This window comes from Salvelinus namaycush, chromosome 8 (genome assembly GCF_016432855.1).
Source record: "Salvelinus namaycush isolate Seneca chromosome 8, SaNama_1.0, whole genome shotgun sequence".
In the NCBI taxonomy this organism is placed as follows: domain Eukaryota; kingdom Metazoa; phylum Chordata; class Actinopteri; order Salmoniformes; family Salmonidae; genus Salvelinus; species Salvelinus namaycush.
In genome coordinates this window covers 34,761,921-34,789,377 of record NC_052314.1, presented here as the reverse complement: position 1 = coordinate 34,789,377, position 27,457 = coordinate 34,761,921, and the positions used below count along the sequence as shown (strand labels likewise).

The window sequence follows — 27,457 nt, the reverse complement described above, 5'->3', positions numbered from 1 at the left end:
CTAGGGTATCAGACGTGTAGTGTGTTCTAGGGTGTCAGACGTGTAGTGTGTTCTAGGGTATCAGACGTGTAGTGTGTTCTAGGGTATCAGACATGTAGTGTGTTCTAGGGTGTCAGACGTGTAGTGTGTTCTAGGGTATCAGATGTGTAGCGTAGTGTGTTCTAGGGTATCAGACGTGTAGTGTTGTGTGTTCTAGGGTATCAGACGTGTAGTTTAGTGTGTTCTAGGGTATCAGACGTGTAGTGTGTTCTAGGGTATCAGACGTGTAGTGTGTTCTAGGGTATCAGACGTGTAGTGTGTTCTAGGGTATCAGACGTGTAGTGTTGTTTTCTAGGGTATCAGACGTGTAGTGTAGTGTGTTCTAGGGTATCATACGAGTAGTGTGTTCTACGGTATCAGACGTGTAGTGTGTTCTAGGGTATCAGACCTGTGGTGTGTTCTACGGTTAAGATGTGTAGTGTAGTGTGTTCTAGGGTATCAGACGTGTAGTGTTGTGTGTTCTAGGGTATCAGCCGTGTAGTGTAGTGTGTTCTAGGGTATCAGACGTGTAGTGTGTTCTAGGGTATCAGACGTGTAGTGTGTTCTAGGGTATCAGACGTATAGTGTAGTGTGTTCTAGGGTATCAGACGTGTAGTGTAGTGTGTTCTAGGGTATCAGACGTGTAGTGTAGTGTGTTCTAGGGTATCAGACGTGTAGTGTGTTCTATGGTATCAGACGTGTAGTGTGTTCTATGGTATCAGACGTGTAGTGTGTTCTAGGGTATCAGACGTGTAGTGTGTTCTAGGGTATCAGATGTGTAGTGTAGTGTGTTCTAGGGTATCAGATGTGTAGTGTAGTGTGTTCTAGGGTATCAGATGTGTAGTGTAGTGTGTTCTAGGGTATCAGACGTGTAGTGTAGTGTGTTCTAGGGTATCAGACGTGTAGTGTGTTCTAGGGTATCAGACGTGTAGTGTGTTCTATGGTATCAGACGTGTAGTGTGTTCTAGGGTATCTGACGTGTAGTGTAGTGTGTTCTAGGGTATCAGATGTGTAGTGTAGTGTGTTCTAGGGTATCAGACGTATTGTGTAGTGTGTTCTAGTGTATCAGACGTGTAGTGTAGTGTGTTCTAGGGTATCTGACGTGTAGTGTAGTGTGTTCTAGGGTATCAGACGTGTAGTGTGTTCTAGGGTATCAGACGTGTAGTGTGTTCTATGGTATCAGACGTGTAGTGTGTTCTAGGGTATCTGACGTGTAGTGTAGTGTGTTCTAGGGTATCAGATGTGTAGTGTAGTGTGTTCTAGGGTATCAGACGTATTGTGTAGTGTGTTCTAGTGTATCAGATGTGTAGTGTAGTGTGTTCTAGGTATCAGACATGTAGTGTAGTGTGTTCTAGGTATCAGACGTGTAGTGTAGTGTGTTCTAGGGTATCAGACATGTAGAGTGTTCTAGGGTGCCAGACGTGTAGTGTGTTCTAGGGTATCAGACGTGTAGTGTGTTCTAGGGTATCAGACGTGTAGTGTGTTCTAGGGTATCAGACGTGTAGTGTAGTGTGTTCTAGGGTATCAGACGTTTAGTGTGTTCTAGGGTATCAGATGTGTAGCGTAGTGTGTTCTAGGGTATCAGACGTGTAGTGTGTTCTAGGGTATCAGACGTATAGTGTAGTGTGTTCTAGGGTATCAGACGTATAGTGTAGTGTGTTCTAGGGAATCAGACGTGTAGTGTAGTGTGTTCTAGGGTATCAGACGTGTAGTGTAGTGTGTTCTAGGGTATCAGACGTGTAGTGTGTTCTATGGTATCAGACGTGTAGTGTGTTCTATGGTATCAGACGTGTAGTGTGTTCTAGGGTATCAGACGTGTAGTGTGTTCTAGGGTATCAGATGTGTAGTGTAGTGTGTTCTAGGGTATCAGATGTGTAGTGTAGTGTGTTCTAGGGTATCAGATGTGTAGTGTAGTGTGTTCTAGGGTATCAGACGTGTAGTGTAGTGTGTTCTAGGGTATCAGACGTGTAGTGTGTTCTAGGGTATCAGACGTGTAGTGTGTTCTATGGTATCAGACGTGTAGTGTGTTCTAGGGTATCTGACGTGTAGTGTAGTGTGTTCTAGGGTATCAGATGTGTAGTGTAGTGTGTTCTAGGGTATCAGACGTATTGTGTAGTGTGTTCTAGTGTATCAGACGTGTAGTGTAGTGTGTTCTAGGGTATCTGACGTGTAGTGTAGTGTGTTCTAGGGTATCAGACGTGTAGTGTGTTCTATGGTATCAGACGTGTAGTGTGTTCTAGGGTATCTGATGTGTAGTGTAGTGTGTTCTAGGGTATCAGATGTGTAGTGTAGTGTGTTCTAGGGTATCAGACGTATTGTGTAGTGTGTTCTAGTGTATCAGACGTGTAGTGTAGTGTGTTCTAGGGTATTGGACGTGTAGTGTAGTGTGTTCTAGGGTATCAGACGTATGGTGTTGTGTGTTCTAGGGTATCAGACGTGTAGTGTAGTGTGTTCTAGGGTATCAGACGTGTAGTGTAGTGTGTTCTAGGGTATTGGACGTGTAGTGTAGTGTGTTCTAGGGTATCAGACGTATGGTGTTGTGTGTTCTAGGGTATCAGACGTGTAGTGTAGTGTGTTCTAGGGTATCAGACGTGTAGTGTAGTGTGTTCTAGGGTATCAGACGTGTAGTGTGTTCTAGGGTATCAGACATGTAGTGTGTTCTAGGGTGTCAGACGTGTAGTGTGTTCTAGGGTATCAGACGTGTAGTGTGTTCTAGGGTATCAGACGTGTAGTGTGTTCTAGGGTATCAGACTTGTAGTGTAGTGTGTTCTAGGGTATCAGACGTTTAGTGTGTTCTAGGGTATCAGACGTGTAGTGTGTTCTAGGGTATCAGATGTGTAGTGTTGTGTGTTCTAGGGTATCAGACGTGTAGTGTGTTCTAGGGCATCAGACGTGTAGTGTGTTCTAGGGTATCAGACGTGTAGTGTGTTCTAGGGTATCAGACGTGTAGTGTGTTCTAGGGTATCAGACGTGTAGTGTGTTCTAGGGTATCAGACGTGTAGTGTGTTCTAGGGTATCAGACGTGTAGTGTGTTCTAGGGTATCAGACGTGTAGTGTTGTGTGTTCTAGGGTATCAGACGTGTAGTGTGTTCTAGGGTATCAGACGTGTAGTGTGTTCTAGGGTATCATACGAGTAGTGTGTTCTACGGTATCAGACGTGTAGTGTGTTCTAGGGTATCAGACGTGTAGTGTGTTCTAGGGTGTCAGACGTGTAGTTTGTTCTAGGGTATCAGACGTGTAGTGTGTTCTAGGGTATCAGACATGTAGTGTGTTCTAGGGTGTCAGACGTGTAGTGTGTTCTAGGGTATCAGATGTGTAGCGTAGTGTGTTCTAGGGTATCAGACGTGTAGTGTGTTCTAGGGTATCAGACGTGTAGTGTAGTGTGTTCTAGGGTATCAGACGTTTAGTGTGTTCTAGGGTATCAGACGTGTAGTGTGTTCTAGGGTATCAGATGTGTAGTGTGTTCTAGGGTATCTGACGTGTAGTGTAGTGTGTTCTAGGGTATCAGATGTGTAGTGTAGTGTGTTCTAGGGTATCAGACGTATTGTGTAGTGTGTTCTAGTGTATCAGACGTGTAGTGTAGTGTGTTCTAGGGTATTGGACGTGTAGTGTAGTGTGTTCTAGGGTATCAGACGTATGGTGTTGTGTGTTCTAGGGTATCAGACGTGTAGTGTAGTGTGTTCTAGGGTATCAGACGTGTAGTGTAGTGTGTTCTAGGGTATCAGACGTGTAGTGTAGTGTGTTCTAGGGTATCAGACATGTAGTGTGTTCTAGGGTGTCAGACGTGTAGTGTGTTCTAGGGTATCAGACGTGTAGTGTGTTCTAGGGTATCAGACGTGTAGTGTGTTCTAGGGTATCAGACGTGTAGTGTAGTGTGTTCTAGGGTATCAGACGTTTAGTGTGTTCTAGGGTATCAGACGTGTAGTGTGTTCTAGGGTATCAGATGTGTAGTGTTGTGTGTTCTAGGGTATCAGACGTGTAGTGTAGTGTGTTCTAGGGTATCAGACGTGTAGTGTGTTCTAGGGCATCAGACGTGTAGTGTGTTCTAGGGTATCAGACGTGTAGTGTGTTCTAGGGTATCAGACGTGTAGTGTGTTCTAGGGTATCAGACGTGTAGTGTGTTCTAGGGTATCAGACGTGTAGTGTGTTCTAGGGTATCAGACGTGTAGTGTGTTCTAGGGTATCAGACGTGTAGTGTTGTGTGTTCTAGGGTATCAGACGTGTAGTGTGTTCTAGGGTATCAGACGTGTAGTGTGTTCTAGGGTATCATACGAGTAGTGTGTTCTACGGTATCAGACGTGTAGTGTGTTCTAGGGTATCAGACGTGTAGTGTGTTCTAGGGTGTCAGACGTGTAGTTTGTTCTAGGGTATCAGACGTGTAGTGTGTTCTAGGGTATCAGACATGTAGTGTGTTCTAGGGTGTCAGACGTGTAGTGTGTTCTAGGGTATCAGATGTGTAGCGTAGTGTGTTCTAGGGTATCAGACGTGTAGTGTGTTCTAGGGTATCAGACGTGTAGTGTAGTGTGTTCTAGGGTATCAGACGTTTAGTGTGTTCTAGGGTATCAGACGTGTAGTGTGTTCTAGGGTATCAGATGTGTAGTGTTGTGTGTTCTAGGGTATCAGACGTGTAGTGTAGTGTGTTCTAGGGTATCAGACGTGTAGTGTGTTCTAGGGCATCAGACGTGTAGTGTGTTCTAGGGTATCAGACGTGTAGTGTGTTCTAGGGTATCAGACGTGTAGTGTGTTCTAGGGTATCAGACGTGTAGTGTGTTCTAGGGTATCAGACGTGTAGTGTGTTCTAGGGTATCAGACGTGTAGTGTGTTCTAGGGTATCAGACGTGTAGTGTTGTGTGTTCTAGGGTATCAGACGTGTAGTGTGTTCTAGGGTATCAGACGTGTAGTGTGTTCTAGGGTATCATACGAGTAGTGTGTTCTACGGTATCAGACGTGTAGTGTGTTCTAGGGTATCAGACGTGTAGTGTGTTCTAGGGTGTCAGACGTGTAGTGTGTTCTAGGGTATCAGACGTGTAGTGTGTTCTAGGGTATCAGACATGTAGTGTGTTCTAGGGTGTCAGACGTGTAGTGTGTTCTAGGGTATCAGATGTGTAGCGTAGTGTGTTCTAGGGTATCAGACGTGTAGTGTTGTGTGTTCTAGGGTATCAGACGTGTAGTTTAGTGTGTTCTAGGGTATCAGACGTGTAGTGTGTTCTAGGGTATCAGACGTGTAGTGTGTTCTAGGGTATCAGACGTGTAGTGTGTTCTAGGGTATCAGACGTGTAGTGTTGTGTGTTCTAGGGTATCAGACGTGTAGTGTAGTGTGTTCTAGGGTATCATACGAGTAGTGTGTTCTACGGTATCAGACGTGTAGTGTGTTCTAGGGTATCAGACCTGTGGTGTGTTCTACGGTTAAGATGTGTAGTGTAGTGTGTTCTAGGGTATCAGACGTGTAGTGTTGTGTGTTCTAGGGTATCAGCCGTGTAGTGTAGTGTGTTCTAGGGTATCAGACGTGTAGTGTGTTCTAGGGTATCAGACGTGTAGTGTGTTCTAGGGTATCAGACGTATAGTGTAGTGTGTTCTAGGGAATCAGACGTGTAGTGTAGTGTGTTCTAGGGTATCAGACGTGTAGTGTAGTGTGTTCTAGGGTATCAGACGTGTAGTGTGTTCTATGGTATCAGACGTGTAGTGTGTTCTATGGTATCAGACGTGTAGTGTGTTCTAGGGTATCAGACGTGTAGTGTGTTCTAGGGTATCAGATGTGTAGTGTAGTGTGTTCTAGGGTATCAGATGTGTAGTGTAGTGTGTTCTAGGGTATCAGATGTGTAGTGTAGTGTGTTCTAGGGTATCAGACGTGTAGTGTAGTGTGTTCTAGGGTATCAGACGTGTAGTGTGTTCTAGGGTATCAGACGTGTAGTGTGTTCTATGGTATCAGACGTGTAGTGTGTTCTAGGGTATCTGACGTGTAGTGTAGTGTGTTCTAGGGTATCAGATGTGTAGTGTAGTGTGTTCTAGGGTATCAGACGTATTGTGTAGTGTGTTCTAGTGTATCAGACGTGTAGTGTAGTGTGTTCTAGGGTATCTGACGTGTAGTGTAGTGTGTTCTAGGGTATCAGACGTGTAGTGTGTTCTAGGGTATCAGACGTGTAGTGTGTTCTATGGTATCAGACGTGTAGTGTGTTCTAGGGTATCTGACGTGTAGTGTAGTGTGTTCTAGGGTATCAGATGTGTAGTGTAGTGTGTTCTAGGGTATCAGACGTATTGTGTAGTGTGTTCTAGTGTATCAGATGTGTAGTGTAGTGTGTTCTAGGGTATCAGACATGTAGTGTAGTGTGTTCTAGGTATCAGACGTGTAGTGTAGTGTGTTCTAGGGTATCAGACATGTAGAGTGTTCTAGGGTGCCAGACGTGTAGTGTGTTCTAGGGTATCAGACGTGTAGTGTGTTCTAGGGTATCAGACGTGTAGTGTGTTCTAGGGTATCAGACGTGTAGTGTAGTGTGTTCTAGGGTATCAGACGTGTAGTGTGTTCTAGGGTATCAGATGTGTAGCGTAGTGTGTTCTAGGGTATCAGACGTGTAGTGTGTTCTAGGGTATCAGACGTATAGTGTAGTGTGTTCTAGGGTATCAGACGTATAGTGTAGTGTGTTCTAGGGAATCAGACGTGTAGTGTAGTGTGTTCTAGGGTATCAGACGTGTAGTGTAGTGTGTTCTAGGGTATCAGACGTGTAGTGTGTTCTATGGTATCAGACGTGTAGTGTGTTCTATGGTATCAGACGTGTAGTGTGTTCTAGGGTATCAGACGTGTAGTGTGTTCTAGGGTATCAGATGTGTAGTGTAGTGTGTTCTAGGGTATCAGATGTGTAGTGTAGTGTGTTCTAGGGTATCAGATGTGTAGTGTAGTGTGTTCTAGGGTATCAGACGTGTAGTGTAGTGTGTTCTAGGGTATCAGACGTGTAGTGTGTTCTAGGGTATCAGACGTGTAGTGTGTTCTATGGTATCAGACGTGTAGTGTGTTCTAGGGTATCTGACGTGTAGTGTAGTGTGTTCTAGGGTATCAGATGTGTAGTGTAGTGTGTTCTAGGGTATCAGACGTATTGTGTAGTGTGTTCTAGTGTATCAGACGTGTAGTGTAGTGTGTTCTAGGGTATCTGACGTGTAGTGTAGTGTGTTCTAGGGTATCAGACGTGTAGTGTGTTCTATGGTATCAGACGTGTAGTGTGTTCTAGGGTATCTGATGTGTAGTGTAGTGTGTTCTAGGGTATCAGATGTGTAGTGTAGTGTGTTCTAGGGTATCAGACGTATTGTGTAGTGTGTTCTAGTGTATCAGACGTGTAGTGTAGTGTGTTCTAGGGTATTGGACGTGTAGTGTAGTGTGTTCTAGGGTATCAGACGTATGGTGTTGTGTGTTCTAGGGTATCAGACGTGTAGTGTAGTGTGTTCTAGGGTATCAGACATGTAGTGTAGTGTGTTCTAGGGTATCAGACGTGTAGTGTAGTGTGTTCTAGGGTATCAGACATGTAGTGTGTTCTAGGGTGTCAGACGTGTAGTGTGTTCTAGGGTATCAGACGTGTAGTGTGTTCTAGGGTATCAGACGTGTAGTGTGTTCTAGGGTATCAGACGTGTAGTGTAGTGTGTTCTAGGGTATCAGACGTGTAGTGTGTTCTAGGGTATCAGATGTGTAGCGTAGTGTGTTCTAGGGTATCAGACGTGTAGTGTGTTCTAGGGCATCAGACGTGTAGTGTAGTGTGTTCTAGGGTATCAGACGTGTAGTGTGTTCTAGGGCATCAGACGTGTAGTGTGTTCTACGGTATCAGACGTGTAGTGTGTTCTAGGGTATCAGACGTGTAGTGTGTTCTAGGGTATCAGACGTGTAGTGTGTTCTAGGGTATCAGACGTGTAGTGTGTTCTAGGGTATCAGACGTGTAGTGTGTTCTAGGGTATCAGACGTGTAGTGTTGTGTGTTCTAGGGTATCAGATGTGTAGTGTAGTGTGTTCTAGGGTATCAGACGTGTAGTGTGTTCTACGGTATCAGACGTGTAGTGTGTTCTAGGGTATCAGACGTGTAGTGTGTTCTAGGGTGTCAGACGTGTAGTGTGTTCTAGGGTATCAGACGTGTAGTGTGTTCTAGGGTATCAGACGTGTAGTGTGTTCTAGGGTATCAGACGTGTAGTGTGTTCTAGGGTATCAGATGTGTAGCGTAGTGTGTTCTAGGGTATCAGACGTGTAGTGTTGTGTGTTCTAGGGTATCAGACGTGTAGTGTAGTGTGTTCTAGGGTATCAGACGTGTAGTGTGTTCTAGGGTATCAGACGTGTAGTGTGTTCTAGGGTATCAGACGTGTAGTGTGTTCTAGTGTATCAGACGTGTAGTGTGTTCTAGGGTATCAGACGTGTAGTGTGTTCTAGGGTATCAGACGTGTAGTGTGTTCTAGGGTATCAGACGTGTAGTGTGTTCTAGGGTATCAGACGTGTAGTGTTGTGTGTTCTAGGGTATCAGACGTGTAGTGTAGTGTGTTCTAGGGTATCAGACGTGTAGTGTGTTCTAGGGTATCATACGAGTAGTGTGTTCTACGGTATCAGACGTGTAGTGTGTTCTAGGGTATCAGACCTGTGGTGTGTTCTACGGTTAAGATGTGTATTGTAGTGTGTTCTAGGGTATCAGATGTGTAGTGTGTTCTAGGGTATCAGACGTGTAGTGTTGTGTGTTCTAGGGTATCAGCCGTGTAGTGTAGTGTGTTCTAGGGTATCAGACGTGTAGTGTGTTCTAGGGTATCAGACGTGTAGTGTGTTCTAGGGTATCAGACGTGTAGTGTGTTCTAGGGTATCAGACGTATAGTGTATTGTGTTCTATGGTATCGGATATGTACTGTAGTGTATTCTAGGGTATCAGACATGCACTGTAGTGTCTTCTAGGGTATCAGACATGTACTGTAGTGTGTTCTAGGGTATCAGACATGTACTGTAGTGTGTTCTAGGGTATCAGACATGTACTGTGGTGTGTTCTAGGGTATCAGACATGTACTGTAGTGTGTTCTAGGGTATCAGACATATACTGTAGTGTGTTTTAGGGTATCAGACATGTACTGTATTGTGTTCTAGGAAATCAGACATGTGTCAAGTTTTAGAGGGATCTTTCATGTCAGATTTTTATGTTTCAATTGTCTCAGGACGTTCATACACTCTGTGGTAAACACCTAGGCTGCATCGGTGCATGCACATGGCCCTAGTCAATAGCAGTGCACTATATAGGGAATAGGGTGCCATTGCAGATGCAGACCTCCACAAACACAGATGTCATAGGGATCTACTGAACTCAATGTTATGTCCAGTCACATGAAGTCACTCACATATGAAGTCACTCGCATGTGAAGTCACTCGCATGTGAAGTCACTCATATGTGAAGTTACTCACAAATGAAGTCACTCATGTAGTAAGCTTACGTAACCCAGAGGCAGCTCTCATTTACAGTGCAGTCTACCACATCCTACTGGTAGAGGACACAACTCAACTATGCAACTACTGTACTGTGTAAAATAAGGTGTGTGTGTGTCCTGTATGCTGCTACGTGACACATTGCCTTAGCCCTCCTGTCATCGGCCCGGTCCTGGATAAAATAGAGAGTGCGAGGCTCTGTTACAGCGCTAAATACTGGACTAATAAACCATGCCTCTGTCTCTCACACAAACACACGCACAGATACGTGCACAACTACACACACACCAAATGCACGTATACGGGGGCGCACACACACACACACACACACACACACACACACACACACACACACACACACACACACACACACACACACACACACACACACACACACACACACACACACACACACACACACACACACACACACAAACAAACCTCCATTACATTGTGACCGACATGGAGGCCACAGTCCTTCAGTAGTCATGGTCTCTCTCAACACCCCTCTACAAAGAAACACACACACCACCTCACACTCGTCGTCCATGTCATCACACTGCCAGCATGGTGTATGGACAACATACGACTGTTGTGAGAGCACAGGAGGAGCATTCAAACTCAACACCAGTTACTATACAATAATACCAGACACCCACTCAATCACAGATGTACAACAAGCATATACTGTAATAGCCATGCTACTACTGAACAGCCTTTCAAACAATGCCTGTGTGAGTATTGATGCATAGTCACGTCTTACCTGAGTGGTGTCAGAGGGAAAGGGAAACGGGAAGGGAAAGGGGGATACCTAGTCAGTTGTACAACTGAAGGCATTCAACTGAAATGTGTCTTCCGCATTTAACCCAACCCCTCTGAATCGGGTGTGGAGATACAGTCAGGGCCCAGGAGGAGAGGAGAGAGGAGACAAAGAGAGAGGAGAGAAGAACACAACCGTTAATATAAGGCTCAAAAGCTTCGGTATAGTTGTGAACATAACCACTAAATGGCTATCAAAATCTTTATTAAAGTTATTCTAACGGTATTCTACTGAAACGGAAAGGTCATGTTCATTAGGGCACAGTGTAGCAAAAACAACACAAACCTTTCTTACTGGACAAGGTCAAATAGAACCTCCCTGTTCTACTCCATTTCATTGTTTTCTCCCGTTTCACGCCTACTGAACATGACCCAGGATTTATTTGTACCCTTTCTTTCAGAGAGCCTTGTATTGTCCCAGAGAGTACCACCCCTGCACCCACACACTGTACAAGGGCACACACAATCTCTCTCTCTCTTTTAATGGGTGTTAGTGACGTCTCAGCCAGCCTGGTTCCCCCTCATTGACTGTGATTAATTCTCCACTGCTCTTTCCCATGATTCTCAGCGTGGCCGTGGCTCGGCGGGCAGACACTGACCTCACTCTCGGCATGCTGGGAACCGGGAGTGGATGCTGACTGCACTTTTCACCTTTCAACTATGTTCTACCCTGTCAGGATTGGTGTGTGTTGTCTGCGTGTTGGGTGGGGGGACTGGGGGGCTCTAAAGGTGAGTTATGGCATTAAGGGTTATGAGGACAAGATGGTAAAATACCAATATCTCCCAGAGCCTCACAACCATGGTAATTACAATTACAGCTGATATCTCATGCTTAATGGAGATGGATGGGGTCCGTCGGTGGGATAACCAGGTCACGTGCCAGCTAATTCACCCTGATGACTCCTAGCTAGCCTATAGCATGCCAGGCTAATAGCTAGCATAGCATTATTGACTAGGGCTAAATATTTCAGCACAAAATACACAATGGACTCCAATTTACTGTATGCAACACACACACAAAAATATTATTGTGAAACGTTATCATGAGCTTTCAACCCTCGAGCTGAAACCTAGAAAAAAAAGTAACACGTTGGATATAGATCTGGAAAAGCGACAGAAGCTGAACACTGATCAAATGTGTTAATAATCCCCTGTATTCATCCTCAAGTAAGTGAGCAATATGAAACCTAGCTCAGGTTTATGTCCGTGTTGTTGACTGCTTTATACCAATAATCTGCTTCTAAATCTAACGTCCAATAAAATGTAAAGGGACACAACCCTGGTGGGGCTCATCATAGGTAAATATACAACAGGCTGGGAGTGGGTGGGGAGAAATTAAACACACACACACACACACGTATAAACACTGAAACAATCCCAATGATGTTGGCATATCCATCTGCTTAATCTGAAAACACAATAGCCTTCTGGGTGGTCAGGGCTTTACAGCAAAACGTTGATTCCTCAGAAGTGTGTGTGTGCGTGTCATCTCTAACATTCCGCTATGGCCTGTCCGGTAGGAGAGGATGAACACAAAGAGGTCAGAGAGATTTGGTTTCCACTAAAACAAACGTCCTCTAGATCAACAGGATTCAGCTCTCCAGTACACACGCACGCACACACACACAGAGAAGCTCTCATCTCCACATAGCCTCCTACACCTCTCTATCATACATTACACTCCCACTAACATTTCCAACCTAATCTACTATACCTCACCTCTGCTACCACACACACTCCCACCCAGTGGCGGTTCTAGCTTGTATGTTTCCCTGGGCAAACCCCCCCATCAGCGTCACAAATAAATAATCATAACATTTAAAACGATATAAATATAAAAATATATACAAAGATAAGACTCATAAATATCAAAAAGAAGTAACAAAGACAAATAGAAACAAATTTGTGTTGATTTGGCATTCGAGCATCAACACATTACCCATCCCGCAATACTGTCAAGCAAGAGTCAAGACTAAACCAATTCACCTTGGTGGTGTGCAGACTGGTTATATATTATTCTTAACAATTTCGCACAAAAAAAAAAAATGCAACAATGTGTCTGTGAAACTAGTATTATATCACAGTATTATGAATGAATTGTGGTTTATTTTGTAGCATTTCGTAGTGTGACTGATTTTACTAATCTCCCCGCTCCCCCTACCTCGGGCTTCCAGTGGGGAGACCTGAGGTCAACCTACCCCCGCCCCCTCCCCATCTCGTACTTCTGAGTGGGAGACCTTCCCAGGTAGTAGCCTGCCTTGCTCACAAACTATATTCAGGGCACCCACTCCGAAAAGGTTAATTGACCCACAGTCCCACACGGTGACATGATATCTTTGACATGACGTGTGACATGACATGAAATGTGAAATTCATGTAGAGAATAGAACACAATAGATCTGGTAAAATATAAAACATTTTGTACAATCATCTTTGAAATGCAAGAGAAAGGCCATAATGTATTATTCCAGCCCAGGCGCAATTTAGATTTTGGCCTCTAGATGGCAGCAGTGTATGTGCAACATTTTAGACTGATCCAATGAACCATTGCATATCTGTTCAAAATGTTGTATCAAGACTGCCCAAATGTGCCTAATTGGTTTATTACTACATTTTCAAGTTCACAATTGTACACTCTCCTCAAACAATAGAATGGTATTCTTTAGCTACTGTACAGCTACTGTAAATAGCTACTGTAAATTAACAAGAATGTAAGCTTTCTGCCATATCAGATATGTCTATGTCCTTGGAAATGTTTTTGTTACTTACAACCTCATGCTAACCGTCCCCCCGGGGGGGGGGCACAGATCTCATAGAGGTTAACTACAACTTTTTCGCTTGGTATGATTGTGATGTGTTTTTTTTCAACCTTGGTTGAAGCACTGACTAAGTTACTAAGGACAAGAGCACCCGCTAAATGACCTAAATGTAAAAATGTATACTTGAGTAGAACACTGGGTAATGTCGCTGCATGGGTAACTCCAGTAATATACTGTAAATTAGATTACAATAATATTTTTGGTATCTTAAAATGAATTACCATAAAATTGATTACTGTATCATGTAAAATGATAGTGAAACTGTCATGTAAAATTACAGTAACTTACTGGCCAATTGCTGCCAGTAAGTTACTGTACATTTTACAATAAATGTTTTACAGTGTACACACCATATACCTGCATGCATATGCTAAAAACAGGACTGAGCAAGTGTGACTTTAAGTAACATTACTAACTACACACACTCTCTCTCTCACACACACAGACAAACACACAGCGAACTAGACCTGAACCCAGCTCCATGTCTGTTTAAACTAAATGTTCCACGCTAATGCGGACAAATATCCACAGAGTAGCCCAGAGGTTTCCTCATTTCCTGCCCTAGGCCACACACACACACACACACACACACACACACACACACACACACACACACACACACACACACACACACACACACACACACACACACACACACACACACACACACACACACACAGGGCCCCATGGCTACTATAACTGAGCTTGCAGACCTTGGAACCATTTGTTCAACAGTGCTGATGTGATACACACTGAAACTCCGCTCTCAACAATCATCTTTGCTTCCACGCAGTGTCAACCCCACATAAAAAACTGTGTGTCAAGCATAGGAGACATGTACAATTGTCAGCATTTATATTCATGTTGTTCTTACACACTCCTGCTGATTACCAGTATGTTGTTCATACTGAACACACTACAGCTTTCCCCCTGATTAGTATCCACACTAGGGTTGGGGCGGTATCAGGATTTTCATACCGTCATACTGTTTCTGTACCATCCCGGGGTATACGGTATTACCAGAAGTGTACACAAGGGGCTCTATTTTTTAGGATGCACGAAACATATTAGTCAACAGGGCTCTTGATCCAGGGGGGATTGAATGTCTCTGCTGTTCCCAAGAAGCTTGATCTTGACATAAAGATACTTAGCTACCCCCCGCACGTTATTGAAAGTCATGCCATCGGTGTTTCAAAATACCCAATATATCACCCAAGCCTAATCCACACAACTAATACATTTGGCATGCCTAATAACAGTGTTGCCAAGGGTTGCAGGATTGTTTGGTAAATTTGTCCAAAACATTTCTCACACACGTTGTCTGTCACTACAGCAATATGTTGTCAGTAAGTTTGGTTAATGTTAATGTTGCCCATACGTTTTCTTGTACAGCAAAGTCTCTGTACTTAACACAGATGTTGACTAAGGGTCACTTTCCATTAAATGTATTCAGTCTCCAGTCCAGAGACGTGGAAAGAGAGGAGAGGGAGAGAAAGAGAGAAAGAGAGAAAGAGAGAAAGAGAGCAAGAGAAAGAGTGGGAGGGAGAAAGAGAGAGGGAGAGAAAGAGAGAGAGATGGGGAAGAGAAAGGAAGAGAGGATGAGAAAGAGAGAGAGAGAGTGAGCGAGAGAGAGTGCGATAGAGTTAGAGAAAGAGAGAGATACAGGAGGGGAAACACAAAAATTGCCATACAGCTCTGAGACTGAGTTTCTCAGTAAGGTAAAGTTGTAGAGACGTAAACTCAGAGCGACAGAGAGACAGAGTTCTCACTGTTTACAGATGCCGCCTGCCAAACTCCAACCTTGCCCCAGCCCCAACGGCCGCTCTTTATCCCCAACTAGAGTTGCCCCATACCTGCCTTCCTCAAACCCACTTCCTATGCCAAGAGGAAGACAGGGCCAGGGACTAAGGGGCGGTGGAATAGGATGAGGAAGGCTATGTGTATTTATGTGTGTATGTGTGTGTGAGCCCATGTGTGTATTCACTAATGAAAAATGTATCAGTGAAAGGCCTGACTGATGTGGGAGATTTGGTTTCCAGAGCAGCAGGGGGAGACAGGTGAGGGAAGGGGGAGGCTGTGCCCAAACCCTAACAAGACCTTACTTCAAAGGGCGTGGTATGGACTCTCTCATGCACACTCTCTCTCTCTCACACACACACACACACACACACACACACACACACACACACACACACACACACACACACACACACACACACACACACACACACACACACACACACACACACACACACACACACACACACACACACACACACACACACACACACACACTGTCTGGACTTCCACTGCTCCAAAACGAGCACACACCGGGCTCTGTGTAGGAGACGCAAGTCAGGGGGTGTGTGCGGTGACAGGGTGCGGGTTTCCACACCTGTGTTTGCACCAGTAATTACGGGCGCGGATGCTATTTCGGGGTGACACACACACCCCCCGAGGAACATAGAATGCCTCTCATAGTCCATGGTACACACACAGCCTCTGTTTGAGATGGAAGGAGGGAGGTAGTGGGAGTAGTGTTTTCTCAGGTTAGAGTATGAATGCCAGTGGAAAGGTCTGTAATGGACTGTAAATAAAGACGTCTAATATTCACAGTAAAACTCATTATAGCTCTCATCAAACGCTAAGGTCTTTATGATGGGACAGGCCAGGATGACTCAGGAGAAGTACCCTACACTGGGCTGTGGACCTAATATCAAATCAAATCAATTGTATTTATAAAGCCCTTCTTACATCAGCTGATATCTCAAAGTTCCGTACAGAAACACAGCCTAAAACCCCAAACAGCAAGCAATGCAGGTGTAGAAGCACGGTGGCTAGGAAAAACTCCCTAGAAAGGCTGGAACCTAGGTAGACACCTAGAGAGGAACCAGGCTATGAGGGGTGGCCAGTAATACACAGGAATAGAAGAAATGTCTCATTTATACGATAGATGTCCTCTTCTGAGACAGTGAGAATGGTGCACGACAGGAAATGTGACAGGCCTGACGTTAAAATGGGCGGTTAAAAAGTCTATTAGAGGTTGTAATGTCTTTGGAAATATAAAACAGCTTAGTGCACATAACAAACCCAAGACAAAACACACATAGACAACTGCACATATTCCGTTACAAAAAGAAACACAGACTCACACAGTGAGTGGTTGTACGATTACTAGTATGTGACTGACTGGTGAACATGGCCAGCAGCAGTCTCTCTCTCCTTGCTTCTCCTCTCCTCCCATCCCATCCTCTCCTCTACCCTCCAACCTACCGCCCGGCAGATGTAAACAAACACTTAAACTTGGCTGCCCCCTGGAGCGACGAACACAGTGTCAGAGAGGCAGTAATCCGCCCATATCAACTACCACGAGCCCTACACACACAGAAGCAGAGAGCGAATGCGGGAGAGACGGAGAGAACGACAGAGTCCGAGAGATCTCTAGTCACAGAGGGAGATAGTGAGGAGGAGGATCGAGATAGAAGTACAGAGAGAGAGAAATAGTAAGCGGATACAGACAATGACAGTGAGAGTCACTCTGTGAGAGTGAAATAAAAAGAAAGAACAATAGATGGGTTGTTTCACCAATTCGTTGCCTTTTGAGAACTGTAACTTGGTAAAAAAACAACAACATTTGATTTCACCTAATTTTTACATTCTCTCGAACAGAACACATTCAACACAGCCATTTTTCCAGCCAAAGAGAGGAGTCACAGAAAGCAGAAATAGAGATAAAATGAATCGCTAACCTTTGATGATCTTCATCAGATGATACTCATAGGACTTCATGTTACACAATACATGTATGTTTTGTTCGGTAAAGTTCATATTTATATCCAGAAATCTGAGTTTACATTGGCGCGTTATGTTCAGTAGTTCCAAAACATCCGGTGATTTTGCAGAGAGCCACATCAATTTACCGAAATACTCATAATAAACATTGCTAAAAGATACAACTGTTATGCATGGAATTTTAGATCCACTTCTCCTTAATGCAACCGCTGTGTCAGATTTAAAAAAAACTTTACGGAAAAAGCACACCATGCAATAATCTGAGTACAGCGCTAAGAGACCAAAACAACCCAAACAGAAATCCGCCATGTTGTGTAGTCAACAGAAGTCAGAAATAGCATTATAAATATTCACTTACCTTTGATGATCTTCATCAGAATGCACTCCCAGGAATCCCAGTTCCACAATAAATGTTTGTTTTGTTCGATAATGTCCATCATTTATGTCCAAATACCTCATTTTTGTTCGCGCGTTTAGCCCAGTAATCAAAATTCACTAGGTGCAGACGAAAAGTCAAAAAGGTCCGTTACAGTCCGTAGAAACATGTCAAACGATGTATAGAATAAATCTTTAGGATTTTTTAAACATAAATCTTCAATAATGTTCCAACCGGAGAATTCCTTTGTCTGTAGAATTGCAATGGAACGCGAGCTAACTATCACGTGAACGCGCGTGGCCAGCTCGTGGCTCTCTGGTAGACCTCTGACTCAATCCCCTCTCATTCGCCCCCACGTCACAGTAGAAGCCTCAAACAAGGTTCTAAAGACTGTTGACATCTAGTGGAAGCCTTATGATGTGCAATATGACCCCATAGACACTGTGTATTCGATAGGCCATGAGTTGAAAAACGACAAACCTCAGATTTCCCACTTCCTGGTTGGATATTTTCTTAGGTTTTTGCCTGCCATAGGAGGTCTGTTATACTCACAGACATCATTCAAACAGTTTAAGAAACTTCAGAGTGATTTCTATCCAAATCTACTAATTATATGCATATTCTAGCTTTTATGGCTGAGTAGCAGGCAGTTTAATTTGGGCACGCTTTTCATCCAAAATTCCCAATGCTACCCCTTACCCTAGTGAAGTTAAGTGCCAAATAAAGTAACAGGGTTGACGGTAGCAGGGTTGACAATCTTAAATATGTCATAAATCCCCTTGGGACAGGGGTAACGGAAGCTTGTTATGTGCAACAGGGAGCAGCAATTGAATGCAATTACAAACAAGATAACTTGAAAGAGTAGCTCTATATGAATCCATATAGCTATAGAAGTCTGAGATAAAATAAATAAATAGTAGGCCTATACTAGTTAATTGAACTGTTTCTGTGTAAGCTCACATAAAAAGCTTCACAAGTTATTTTGCCTACATAAAACTCTGATCAGTCCAAAGTCTTCGGTGTGTATGTGTGTGTGCTGGAGGTGAGAAAAAGCTTGGGAGAGAGGGGGGAGTTTGGCAGGTATACCTGTACCAGACAGGGGGAGACAGGCCAGGGCAGACGGGGAACAGATCGCCGGGTGGGATCCAAGCAGCAGTGCAGCAGGCAATGGGAGTAGGTGTCTGACCTGCTTGGGAGAAGCTTTTTTCTGGAGGCTGAGTAGGAGAGGAGGCGTTCAACCTTACCTGACAGGTGCGTGTTAGAGAAGATAAAAACATCCGAAGCAAAAAGCTTGTTGAAAAACCGTGGTAAAGTTGGCTTGAGTTTCGATATTCGCCAGACATTCGGGCCATCACACATAAAATTCAGAATTTAATGAATTCTCCATGTGGTCTATATTAAAGGGATACTTTGGGATTTTGGCAATGAGGCCCTTTATCTACTTCCCCAGAGTCAGATGAACTCGTGGAAAACATTTTTATGTCTCTGCATGCTGTTTGAAGGAAATTGCTAACTAGCGCTAATGCAATTGCTAACTAGTGTTAGCACAATGAAGGAAGTTAGAGGTAGTTTCAAAAACCAATGCTAACTAGCATTAGTACAATGACTGAAAGTCTATGGGTATCTGCTCTCATGAAACAACCTCTAACTTCCTTCATACTGTACACAGACAAATAAAAATGGTATGAGTTCATCTGACTCTGGGGAAGTAGATAAAGGGCTAATTGCCAAAATCCCGAAGTATCCCTTTAATATAGACCACATGGACAATTCATTAAAATCAGCATTTTTGCATGTTCCTCCAGGCACTTTAAAATACTAAACAGGCTTTAAAAATGCCATATTGGTGCACAATATCTACTTAAAATATCAAAGGGATGCAAAAAGGACTCTTATCGTGGAACGATCCAGACAGCGACGGTGAGCGAGGTAGAGAAAGAAATCGACAGTGAAAGACAGCTCTGTAGTCAGTGAGAGTGAAAGAGGAAGAATAGAGAGAGAAAGAAAGAAAGAAAAGGAGACAGTGAGAGACATATCTGTAGTCAATTGACATACTCTGCTGTGAGACAGACAGTTCTCCATTCAGCTGTAGCTCTGTGAAGATATTATGAGAGGACAGCACTGTTTAGTGGGAAGACAATGTCAAGACAAATGTGCAATCCCTCAGCGTGATTGAGTGAGTGTGTGTGTGTGTGTAGGAGGGGGTCCCCTGTCTGTGACCTCTGAATGATAGCATTTTTCTTCATTCTTAACTTGCCCCTTAAGTTCCTCGTTTGCGTCCTATTTGACCCCCGGCTGACCCTGCCACCACCTTTCCCTGACCCCTACTCTCTTTATTTTCTCTATCTCTCCCTCCGCCTCTTTCATTTTTTCTTCAGTCCCTTTTCACTCTCATCCTCTCGCCTCACAATCCCTTAGTCAGCATCCTGACACACACACACACACACACACACACACACACACACACACACACACACACACACACACACACACACACACACACACACACACACACACACACACACACACACACACACACACACACACACACACACACAGACACAGACACACACTCAATCACGGTGAGGGATTGCACATTTGTCTTGACTTCCCACTGAACGGTGCCTTACTGCGAGTGCCACTTAATAAAAAACTGTAATCCTGGCCCTCCCAGAGAAAGTTCCAACTTCTAAACCCAAGCACAGCTCTCTCTGACTCTCTCTCTTTCTCTCCCTCTCTCTTTCTCTCTGTTTTAATAAGGGGTAGAGTTCAGTAGTAGCAGCGGCTCAGTGAAAGTTTAATTGTGCTGTAGTGAAGGTAGTATGGGGCTTTGAATCACTATTCTCTCCCCAGACAAACACCTCCACAACCTTGACCCTAACCTCCACACAACGTTTCCTCACCAATTATTCACAGGACTTTATTAACAAATAGAGAGAGGGGAGAGAGGGGGAATTGGGAGGGATGGAGGGGAGAGAGTTTGACTGTGTTTGAGGAAAATGCCTATTTTAATAAATGCTAGCTCAATTTAAAACTCTGCACCCTTCACAGTACGTGTGCAACTTCTCAATATATAGGCTACCCAGTTTAATATTGTATAAATGTGTGTATACGCGCGCAACAGTGTGTGTGTGTGTGTGTGTGTGTGTGTGTGTGTGTGTGTGTGTGTGTGTGTGTGTGTGTGTGTGTGTGTGTGTGTGTGTGTGTGTGTGTGTGTGTGTGTGTGTGTGTGTGTGTGTGTGTGTGTGTGTGTGTGTGTGTTTGCGTGCGTGCGTGCGTGCATGCGTGGGTATGTGTCTGCATATGCCCAGTTTGATTTTATAAGCCTGCGCTGTGAGTGCAGATCTCACAATGTAATATAAAACAGACAACATGAGGAAGCCATTTTGCTCAGTAAATGAGGGAAGACAGGCTTTCAGTGCTGTGACCCAACCAATGTCTCCATTACATTAAACGCATCAGGGCTGTTTGAAGTGGACTGTTTCAGACACAGCCTCTGCCACGCTCAATATACTACATACAGTTAGCTCCCTGTATACTGTAGGAAGGAGTGTGTGTGTGTGTGTGTCCTATACATACAGTCAGCCAAGTCAGTCACTGAAAAATGTAATCAGAAAAGAAGGCCAGTGATGTATGATATGAGAAGCAGCTTGGGAGAGGGAGAGAGGTGGGAGATGTGTAAGGGAGCTGGGAGTCATGATATTTGGCCTGGCTCACTGTTTGACGCTCTCTCTCCCTCTCTCTCGCGGGAAGAGGGGATTTCCCATGAGCCACTTGACTGCGTCTGATGGCGAGGGTTACGGAGAGCGAGAAAAAACAAAGGCGAGGGAGGAGGTCACACACATTCCAGTCCAAAAACAAGTCAGTCTGACTGACTCCTCTGCCAATTAACCAGTGAAAAGGGAGAAGAACTAGGCTGTCCCGATTGGCAGCCTACTCCCTATGTAGTGCACTACATAGGAAATTGGTTGCTATTTGGGACACAGTCTTACTCTCCCACCCACTAGCACCGGAACACACTCTCAACACCAACCTCACAATCACCGGACCATCACACTCTTCTTCACAATAACAACTGTAATCAAAGAAACAGAATGCATGGACAGGAACAGCAGTGTAAGGAGCCCTCATTGGCCAAGTCCCACACAGATCCTAAATGACCTATCCCAATCTCCATTTACCCTAGGCCCCACAGATAACGGGCTTGACCATTCTGATATTTATAGCAGGTTGGCATTTATTATCATGAATCTTGCCCTGGAGGCAGCTCTGAAGACTGGTCAGTAGCTGGCACAGCCACAGTCATAAAATCTGATTTTAAACTTAACCCTAACCACACTGCTAACCTAATCCTAACCTTTAATTTAAAAACAAAAGCACATTTTTGTTTTCAGGAATTTTTACGATATAACCGATTTTGACTTTGAAGCTGGCCCATCTAGCGTAAATCGCTCAGTTCTGCTCCATGGCAAGATTTATGACAATAAATATCAACTTGCATATTTATAGGGAAATTTGACCAGGGCCGCTCCAGGCATAAACAACAAAAGTGGTCGCTTAGGGCCCCCATCCCAAAAAAAATATGTATATACTGTATATTTTAAGGAGTTACAATAGTAGAATACACAAGCTGCAAGTTGGAAATGTGGTTGTGCATCAGCAGTTTTTCTCTTGTTTTGTCTGTCACTGACAATCACTCAGTTAGTCAAGTCAGCTAGCAATTTTTAGTTTGGTAAATTAGTCTAGCCGGTTAGCTAAACTTAAGAGTAATTTTGGCCGAATACCGACCTTGGTACGCAGGGCACGTGGCCAGGGGCCCTGACCTCCAGGGGGCCACCATTGATTTTGCTAGTCACTCTCACTCAGATATAATTAACATGGCTTAAGTCATGGTAAAATGTGTAGAATTGCAGGAAAATTTGCTTAAAGATTGCAAGACATTCTCTCCACCCAATGGCAAAATTACTACAATTGGAGGAAATTAGCTGTAAAACAGCAAAAAATATCTCTGCCCATGGCAAAATTAGTAGAATTGCATGAAATGTGTTATACAATTGACAATTTTTCTATCTGCCCCATGGCAAAATGTGTAGAACCGTATGAAATGTGTTATAAAATTGCAAATGTTTCTCTCTACACCTTGGCAAAATGTGTAGAACTGCAGACAACTTCCATTAAAACTGCAACAATTTCTCTATGTCCAATGGCAAAATCTCAAGGGTGGGGGGTGCCACAAAGAAAAATTGCATACACTACCCACACAGACTGTAGAAAGGGGGATTATTGCATTAGGGTGGTTCTCACACTTGTGCCTCCCACTCAGGGAGTTTCTCTGCTTCACAGGGCCAGCTGTGGGATCCAAGACATACCACACCCTGTCCACACCCTCGTCCCACTACTCATCATCTCACCTCCAGACCCTCCAAACTCCTACCCCCACCCTAACCCCGTCCATGCACTCCCCATTGCTACTCTGCCCTCCCTCCCATCCCCACCCTCACAGATCGCTGTACTCATCACCCTTCAGACCCCTCTGCTCCATCCTGTTAAGCCCACAGTGTGAGACCCAAACCCTCTTTACCTCCTTCTGTGTCCCCCCACCCATACTATCCCAACCATCCATCCATCTATCAGAGTCTCCATGGGACCACAGTTCACACACCTCCCTTCACCGCTCCCCCCCCCCATTCCCCCACTCCCATCTCCCACTCCTCTCTGTCTAGGTGGGAGGTAACCCTAGGATTTGCTCTGTGTGGAATCTATTCACCCCGCAAACAAAACAACAGTATAGCTCAGCTGAACCACAAAACACAGAGAACTGCACTAAAATGCCCTTCCTCCCAAACCCAAACCCAACCCACAGACCTACAACCTGCCCATCCCAAACTGAACAGGGTGTCAATAATTACCCATCATAATACATAGCTTAATAATAAACAAGGCAAAGCAAAAGTTAGTTCACTCTCTGTGAGGTAACTGCAGTTTCTGGTCTCTGTCTGTCTGTCTGTCTATCTGTCTGTTGGGAATGGTGCTCAGTGTATGACTGTGGGGGAAGAATTCCCTGCTAGGTCACTCTGAAAGCTGAGGATTCAAGTTACACCGTGTAGAGAAGAGAAGAGAAGAGAAGAGAAGAGAAGAAGGAGAGAAAAACAGTGAGAGCGGGAGAAAAAACGGCAGCATCTGCTTTCATCCTCAACACAGCAGGGAAGAGCTTAGACCTGTCAGTCTGAGAGACAGCCAGCTGCCAGCGTGAGGACACACACACACACACACACACACACACACACACACACACACACACACACACACACACACACACACACACACACACACACACACACACACACACACACACACACACAAACTCATGCAGGAGCGTGTACACACACACACTCACTCTCTCAACCAGACACAACCATCCTATGTACTAGTATTCCAGTTCAAAGTTCAGTGGGATGTCATGTGTGTTTGTTAGCCTATCTGAATCCCCTCCATATTATATCATATCCACCAGGACAGGAGAGAGAGAGAGACTCTTTTCACAGCACATTCCCATTGCTTCCCATTAGAACAGAAGATGAAATACATGACCAGCAGCATTTCACATGGACATTGTGAATTATATATTATATTATATTCAGAATGACAAGCCAGACACTGCCGCATAGAGAGACTGACCACGGGGACAATAACTGACATTGAGGAGGATGAAACACATACTTTCCAGAGGAAAGAGAAACAGAGAAACCATAAAATACCAGTAAAATATGCATAGAACTACAACAACCCCACACACGTGCACGTACGTACCCCCACACACGTGCACGTACGTACCCCCACACACGCACGCCACAACAAGCCATACTTCAGTGAAACTGCCTGCTACTCCCTCGTCTCCCCCAGTCAGCAGCCATTAACCTCTGACACCCAATCAGACGTTATCAGATTTCCAGCCAATTACACGAGAGCTCCCAGTCCCACAGCCAATCACACAGCACTTAACTGCCAAACTACTGACACAGACAGAGAGACAGAGATATGCAAAGAGAAAGAGAGATGGAGAGAGAGAAATGCAGAGAGCGAGAGAGAGGGAGAGAGAGGGAGAGCGAGAGAAGGGGAGTTAATCTCCCTGTATGAATATATGTCCTTATCTCATACTGTACATTTATGGAGAGTCAGTGTGTGTGTGTGAGAGTCTAATTCTCCAGAACTAAGGACACATCCAAAGTCAGGTTTCTGACTGTAAAGCTGCAGCCACTCTGGCAGAACAGAACAGACGAAGGTTACGTGTTCAGTGGTAGACAGTCGTTTTACATTTTCTTGTTTAAACCCTCTCCCAAACATTAAGTCTTAACTTAACCATTCGGGAATGAATGTCTAAACTTAATGTTTTAACCCTATCCAACACCTTAACTTCGTAAATTGACGTTTGGAGCAACTTCGAAATTTGACATTTGGAGAAACTGAACGATGCGAAGTAGAAGGAACAACCGAGGGTATCAAAAACACTTCAAAGTTTGACCTTTAGAGTAACTTTTATATTTGACGTTTGGTGAAACGTGGATAAACGTCAGAATCTGAAGTCAAATTCATAAAACCGTGAGATCTTGTTGAGGCAGACACACAGCCAGCCCAGTAACCCAATGACCATGGGGTTACCATGGGGAGAGAAACCGTACACTCGTCTGCCCATCACACCATCACTGGTACTAATCAATCAGACAAGAGAAAGAGAGAGAGACAGAGACAGAGAGAGAGACAGACAGAGACAGAGACAGACAGAGACAGAGAGAGACAGACAGAGACACAGACAGAGAGAGAGACAGAGACACAGACACAGAGAGAGACAGAGACACAGACAGAGAGAGAGACAGAGACACAGACAGAGAGAGAGACAGAGACACAGACAGAGAGAGAGACAGAGACACAGACAGAGAGAGAGAGACAGAGACACAGACAGAGACACAGACAGAGACACAGATACAGACATAGACACAGACAGAGACACAGACACAGACACAGACAGACACAGACACAGACACAGACAGACACAGATACCGACACAGAAACAGACACAGAGACAGAGACACAGACAGAGACACAGACAGAGACACAGGCAGAGACACAGACAGAGAGAGAGACAGAGACACAGACAGAGACACAGACAGAGAGCCAGAGACACAGACAGAGAGCCAGAGACACAGACAGAGAGCCAGAGACACAGACAGAGAGCCAGAGACACAGACACAGACACAGACATAGAGCCAGAGACACAGACAGAGCGCCAGAGACACAGACACAGACAGAGAGCTAGAGACACAGACAGAGAGCCAGAGACACAGACACAGACAGAGAGCCAGAGAGCCAGAGACACAGACAGAGAGCCAGAGACACAGACACAGACACAGACAGAGAGCCAGAGACACAGACAGAGAGCCAGAGACACAGACACAGACAGAGCCAGAGACACAGACACAGACACAGACATAGAGCCAGAGAGCCAGACAGAGACACAGACAGAGATCCAGAGACACAGACAGAGAGCCAGAGACACAGACACAGACAGAGAGCCAGAGACAGACAGAGAGCCAGAGATACAGACACAGACAGAGCGCCACAGACACAGACACAGACAGAGAGACATAGACACAGACAGAGAGCCAGAGACACAGACACAGACACAGGCAGAGAGCCAGAAACACAGACACAGACACAGAGCCACAGAAACAGACACAGACAGAGAGTCACAGATACAGACAGTGACAGAGAGCCAGACAGACAGACAGACAGACAGACAGACAGACAGACAGACAGACAGACAGACAGACAGACAGACAGACAGACAGACAGACAGACAGACAGACAGAGACAGAGAGAGAGAGAGAGAGAGAGAGAGAGAGAGAGAGAGAGAGAGAGAGAGAGAGAGAGAGAGAGAGAGAGAGAGAGAGAGAGAGAGACAGAGAAAAGTATCGTCTGCACTCTCTCTTTATCCTCTTCCTCCTTGTTTCTGTCTTTTCTGTCTTTCTTTCTCGGTCTTAAATGACACACAGTTCCGAACTAGAATGCCTCATTCATCAACCATCACATCATCTCCACTGTGTTGCCGGGTTTGCTCATCTGAACCCCTGTGACCCCCCCATTCAAAGCTGTTTGTACAGTCTCACACTTAACTACATTTTTATAATCAGAGAGTCAATCTAGGCCGGGCCAAGTCAAAGAGTCCCAGAGGGGGGGACAAGAGTGCAACCCTCCCTGAGAATCATATTTCACCTGACACCCCTTCACCCCCTAACTCACACATATCATATCTCCCACTCATCTCTCCATCCCTCTCTCCTTTCCTCACTCCCTCTCACTCATCTCTCTGTCCTGTCCTGCTCTCCTCCTACTCTCTCCCTCCCTCTCACCTTTCCTCACTTCCTCTCACTCATCTCTCCCTCCTGTCCTGCTCCCCTCCTACTCTCTCCCTCCCTCTCACCTCTCCTCACTCCCTCTCACTCATCTCTCTGTCCTGTCCTGCTCTCCTTGTACTCTCTCCTTCCCTCTCACCTTTCCTCACTCCCTCTCACTCATCTCTCTGTGCTGTCCTGCTCTCCTCCAATTCTCTCCCTCCCTCTCTCTTCTTCTGACAGGTCTTTATCAGATTTATGTGCTGTGTTTCTTCAATAAATCTCTTCATAATGCTTCTTTGGACCAGGCTCAGTATCTATTTTGTGTGGCTAAATGGTTAAAATAGTAAACTAGTTTTAATTGACTCCCAATAAACACCATACATTTCGCCGAAGAGGATGGCTGACGATTTTCAATGCACTGGCAGAACAGAGAAGCTACGTCTGGTAAGACGTAGGGGTGGGGGTGTGTGTCTTTATGTCAATAACAGCTGGAGCGCGATGTCTAGTATTAAAGAAGTCTCGAAGTATTGCTCGCCTGAGGTAGAGTACCTTATGATAAGCTGTAGACCACACTATCTACCAAGGGAATTCTCATCTAAATTTTTCGTAGCTGTCTATTTACCACCACAGACCGATGCTGGCACTAAGAAGTCACTCAACCAACTCTATAAGGCCATAAGCAAACAAGAAAATGCTCACCCAGAAGTGGCGCTCCTAGTGCCCGGGGACTTTAATGCAGGCAAACTTAAATCAGTTTTACCAAATCTTTACAAGCATGTCACATGTGCAACCAGAGGAGAAACAACTCTAGACCACCT

At 44.7% G+C, this 27,457-nt stretch overlaps 1 pseudogene; it reads right to left on the bottom strand.

Moving 5' to 3' along the window:
* LOC120052104 overlaps positions 1 to 27,457 on the bottom strand; it is a 165,968-nt pseudogene that overhangs the window by 84,986 nt on the left and 53,525 nt on the right.